Here is a 5,715-nt window from a genome sequence, read left to right as displayed (position 1 = left end):
AATTCACATCGTAGTGGGCAAGCTTCCATTTCCACTCTTCAAAATCTATTGACATTCCTCTAAAATTTAATCTCACTCTCTCTGTGTAAGTATAAATATAGAATAATACTAGTCTTACCACATTTTTATACCATATGATGTGGCAGCTGATGTGTACATACCACATCAAGTAAAATAATAATTTCTGTTTTTCTAATTTTATTTATTAAAATATACTTCATTCATTTAATTGACGTGGCCACATCATATGATATAGAAATGTGCGATAAAAATGTGGTAAGTGTAGCATCACTCATAAATATATGTAGATCTCTCTTCTCTTACTCCCACTGTGTCTCTATTCTTTAAAATCAACCGCTGTCTCTCATGAAACTTTTGTCGAACACATAGAAGATGACTGTGGAAAAGCAGAGCCAGCTACAAAATATTGTGGAACGCGAAGGAATTGAGCTTAGCCTCTTCGAAATGATCTACGGGCGTAAGCTTCTTCACGATCTACGAGCATAAGCTCTTCAAATTCAATTTTTCCACAGGAAACCGAATTTCTAATCTTCATGATGGAGTTTATGAATACCGTGTTATGCTGGCTGAAAAGCTTCCCAACAAATCTGACTATGACATCGATACAGAGATACGCACTCTCGAAATCCTCAAGGCAAGCAGTTTTTATTTATTTAAGCTTGCGGTTTCTTTGTTCAGTTGGGTGTAATGGTTGTTCATGTAGTCTTCAAACTGTCTAACTTAATGTTCATAGTTTGCAATCATTTTTCAGATACATTTTGGAGAGAGAAGCATGCAGAAATGTGAAATTATGCTGAATGATCTTTTGGGCTATTCTCTCCAGCATTACCAGAAGACTAATTATTTTATTTTATTCCACTAACGTGGGGTGGATGTCTTAGGTTCTGAGCTGGGCGATAACGGGGTTTCCATGGATGTTTTTGATGCAACAATCATCTCTTCAAATTTCTGGCCCCAAATCCAGGTAATGAATTGTTGCCAGTGGTAATGTCATTTATTTCGAAATTTCTGTTAGAGGGAAAAGACGGATCGAGGATTTACATTCTCATAATTTGAAATATCTCCTTGGCACACTTCTCTGCAATCTGTGATACCATGCATATTGTAGAAACTGTATATTCGCTTATGATACTTGAGATATTACAACCAATATTTATACACAAACTATAAGATATCTTTCTAGTGGTTACAATGAAACGGAAAATCCATTATATTCTAATAAAGGCTACTAGCAACATAACAGCTAAAACACTAATGTATTGTCATTGAAGACCCTTAACTATGGTAACTCACGTAACCCCTAACACTCCCCCGCAAACTTGACGTCAGAGAGGTGACAAGTTTGGAAATAAGATGTGAAAAGAAGAAATATAATAAAGATGAGGAATGGAAACAAAAGAAAATTCATCACATGAAAAGCAGAAAGGGATGTGTATAGAGAGAAAATAAGGAATATTTGAAGGGAATAAAGGGGTTAAGAGAGGGTGCAGCACAACCGTAGAGGATAGGAGGTGAAACCAACTTGGGGCACAAAGAAAAGAAAACGAGAGCATGGGCAAGTTTGAATTTCAAAGCACTATAAACCACCAGGAAACAGAGAAGCAACAAAGAAAAGATTATCACAAGAGGATAGAGGCCCATATAGATTAAAATAAATATGGATGATTGAACCCAAAAAACAATAATAAGAAATAAAGGAGGAAACCAAGTGAGACAGAGAAAGGAAAAGAGAGTGTGGGCAAAACACAGAGTTAAAATTTTTTTCCAAAAAAAGATGGAAAAAGGAGAGAAAGAAAGAGAGGAGAACAAAGGTTGAGCATAGATAGAGCGTGAGAGGCTGATACCAAGGCATCGACACAGTGATAGGGCTTGACTGGCCGATACCAAGTCCGCAACACAGAGGAAGAAACAGGGGTTGTGCAAAGGGAACACCGGCAGTGTAGCACGACAGAGAAGGCTCGGCGAGCGTTGATGAGGCTCACGGAGGAAAGAGAGACGGCTTGGTGAGCAATGATAGACAATATCAACAAAGAAGGGGAAAGTATGGACACCATGAAAGAGAAACCATCATAAATACAGGAGAGAGAGAGAACCCACGATTGCAGACTAGGATAAGGCTCGTGGAGGGAAGAGAGACAGCTCAGTGAGAGAGACGAAGAAGTGGAGAGAGATTTCAAGTAGAGAAACCAACGATAGAGAGGTGTGATCTTTGAGGGAAAGGAAAAGTTTTTTTTTGCTCTGTTTCAACAGAGAGAAGTGGCCCAACATTGATAGATAACAAGGGGCTAGCAAGCCAAAAGAGGGACATGCAATGGCTGTGTCAGAGAACAACAACGGCAAGATAGCATGACATGAGAGGGATAAAAGCCGGTGAGGAGAAGACTCGGTGAGCGGTAACAAGGCTAGCAGAGGAAACAGAAATCTGGCCATCATGGCCAAGGGAGATAAATGGAGCTACCATGTGTTGCCACAAGAGAGCTCGATGGAGGAGACGATCCACAATGAAGACGGTGCAGTGGAGACACAAAAATAATGAGCTAACAGAAGAAAGGGTTGTAGTGGTAAAATAAAGGTACGGCTACAGCTAAGGTGGAAAGAAAAAACATATTCATCTTTGAGAAGAAGAGAGGAAAAAAAACACTATGCATACAAACACCCTTATGGGTGAGGAGTGAGAAGCGCTAACGACTCTCAATGTTGGCAACTGGAGGATGGCTAGTTGGCGTTAGCCATTAGCTCTGATACCATGTAGAAACTGTATATTCGCTTATGATACTTGAGATATTACAACCAATATTTATACACAAACTATAAGATATCTTTCTAGTGGTTACAATGAAACGGAAAATCCATTATATTCTAATAAAGGCTACTAGCAACATAACAGCTAAAACACTAATGTATTGTCATTGAAGACCCTTAACTATGGTAACTCACGTAACCCCTAACACATATGAACATGATTATGTTTTAAATGTAATCGCTTGGACTTTAGTTGTTTCTTCTGCATTTAGGAGCGGCTTTAATAGCTTAATGCTCCTTGAGGCCCCCATTAGTTATGATTTCTTGCCAGCATTTTAATTTAATTTAGTTCTTTTAAAATTTCCCACCTATCCTATTGATTCACTTAACTTCAGCATTTTCCTCGCCCACTGTTTCTTTCCCCAAACTTATTAGTCAGTTGGTGACGTATTCTCTGCATGAGTATCTAGGCAACTTATGTTTGACTCATTCTAAACCTTGTGCATAAACTGATGTCTTTTGTCCGTTATACTGTATACATCTCATTAGCATTTGTTATTGTCATTAGAACTACATTTTCTATTCTATTTGTAACAAAATTTCAGTAAACGTTGATTAACCTTTAAACCAAATTTCAGGATGAGTGCCCTAATGTACCTGGACCTGTTGACCAACTACTATCTGATTATGCAAAGAGGTTTAATGAAATCAAGACCCCTCGTAAACTGCTATGGAAGAAAAGTCTTGGTACGGTCAAGGTAAGATGCTTACAATAGGTCATTTCACGTCAAACGTTCCCCACGAGCTAAATGTTTTTTAAATGGGTTCTTGTTATTTATTGAAGTTTTAAGCTTTGGAAGTCAAGAGGAAAACTCATATGTTTGCCTCTTTTTTACTATTGAAGGGAATTCTTGCAGAATCATTTGGGGCGGACTCTGAAGACCACGTGTTTCCACTAATGGAAGGTATGGTTGACAGTGGTAAAAAGGGTGGTACGAATGGAAGCATCGAGGATCTTATAGTTGCTGATGAAAAGGGGGAGAGCTCTGTAGCCTCTGTGGAGGATCAACTGCACAAGGAAATGACTGTGTATGAGGTATGTGATGTGTGCAAGATTGACCACATCTTGTATACGTTTAAATCCATCCCAATGGCTTGAGTTGTTTGGTAAGGATCTACCAATTCATTTTCATACTGGATCTTCTTTTGCTTTTAGTATATTTCCATCTCTAGGTACTACGGCCTTAAGTTCTAGTTTTCCATCTCTGGATCTTCATTTTCATACTGGATATTCTTTATAAAGACCAAAAGGGAGGAACAAAATTGCTGCTCATGACACTATCTTCCACATTTTACCAACTTGTCAATAGCTGAAATAATCAAGTAAAGTAGAAATTTAACTCCCTTCTTTTCCCACTAAGGGGAGGGGAAGGGAAACACATAATTCATAGCTTGCCAATTATAATAACCATGTTAAGTTTGTCCAGTCTTGAGTATCAATCTCAAATATGTCAACAGATAAAAATGCATGGTGCCATTGTGTTCTCAGCTTTTCAAATGGTATTTGGTTTTTTGCAGAAATTTATCTTGGGGATGCTCACAAACTTTGGAAGCATGGCATTAGATTGAACTCATAATACTCTCAAGGTAAGGATGATTTTAACACTCCCTGTGATATTTGGTTTCTGCCAAGTAACATGATATCTGGTAAGAAAGTTACTGTTTAAAATAGATTTCTTAACACATTCATTCCTGCAGATGTTCTGCATAGCCGATCCTCCTTATGACAAAACTCTCCAACAGCTGCAAAGTTTCTTAACGGGTCTAGTTTCTGAAGAGAAGTTGGAACTAAGAGATGGAATGTATTTTTTGAAAAAATAGTCAACTAACAGAATTAGGACCCTACTAATTTTAGTAAAAATTATAAAGCTTGGCAAAATGTATTATCCTCATTGTGGGAGCAAATTTCCCCCAAAAGAATGTGGGAGCAAATTTCCCCCAAAAGAATATTCGCCAAAGATTCCTTCGTCTTCTCCGCCTCTCTTTCTCCCTGCAAAACAGATCGGAGTAAAAGACCACACCCGGGGGGTGTTGGCCAAAGGCCCTCCGATGCCTAAGTTAGGTAGGGTAATTCAAGGAAAACCGGTTGGCCGGAGCCGTGTGTGGTGGCCGGAGCCTTGTGTGAGAGAGAGAAAGAGAGGAGGTTGCTAGGGTTTTTAAGAAACAACTTATGCAGAGTTTGAGTAGGAATTCTGACGTACCTCATCCTTGTGCGTAACCAGGTATTTATAGTGGCCTTGGAGAGGTTGGTGGGGTTGGTGTAGTTGGTGAGGTTGGTGTGGTTGGTGTAGTTGGTGAGGTTGGTGTGGTTGGTGGGGTTGGTGCATTTAGGGATTATGGATTTAACCAAATCCCTAATTAAATTGGGGATCAAGTAACCCCCAATTTGATTAGGTAATTCCCAATTAGGTTAGGTAACTCCTAATTAGGTCAAATAATTCCCAAATTAATTAGCCTAATTAATTGACCTAGGGTTTTGATTTAATTAGGTTCCCACAAATGCCCCCCAGCTTCTGCATGGCGCGTGGCGGCATGTAGGAGATGTGAATTACCCGTTGGGCCATCCAACTGCAACTGGGCTTCCTTCTTTGAATTGGGCTCCTGCGTGGAGGAGGCTTTTTACTCGGGCTGTCCAGCTGTAACTGGGCTGGAGGTGCGCGATCTGCTGCTGGAGCAGGTGGCAGTTTGGGTCGTCTTTTTTGTGGCTGATCCAAATTGCTTCAATTCCTTCTTTTTTTTGTGCCATGAACTAGGATCAATATGAGTCAAGGCGATCATGTGCGAAGCACGAACGTGTTGAAAGTCAGCAGCAGATAGGAAGAGAAGGTTGGCGACGGTCCGCTCGTTCTTCTCACCAACTGTGATGGTAAGTTGCATCCTTTTGATATGCTA

The 5,715-nt window shown here is 39.7% G+C and overlaps 1 pseudogene; it reads left to right on the top strand.

Annotated features, from left to right (window-relative positions):
• The first annotated feature begins 357 nt into the window (after positions 1-357).
• LOC117613902 lies at positions 358-4,706 on the top strand (annotated as a pseudogene).
• Positions 4,707-5,715: the final 1,009 nt, after the last annotated feature.

This window comes from Prunus dulcis, chromosome 1, assembly GCF_902201215.1.
Source record: "Prunus dulcis chromosome 1, ALMONDv2, whole genome shotgun sequence".
NCBI classification, from domain to species: domain Eukaryota; kingdom Viridiplantae; phylum Streptophyta; class Magnoliopsida; order Rosales; family Rosaceae; genus Prunus; species Prunus dulcis.
This window is presented reverse-complemented; position numbering and strand designations above follow the sequence as displayed.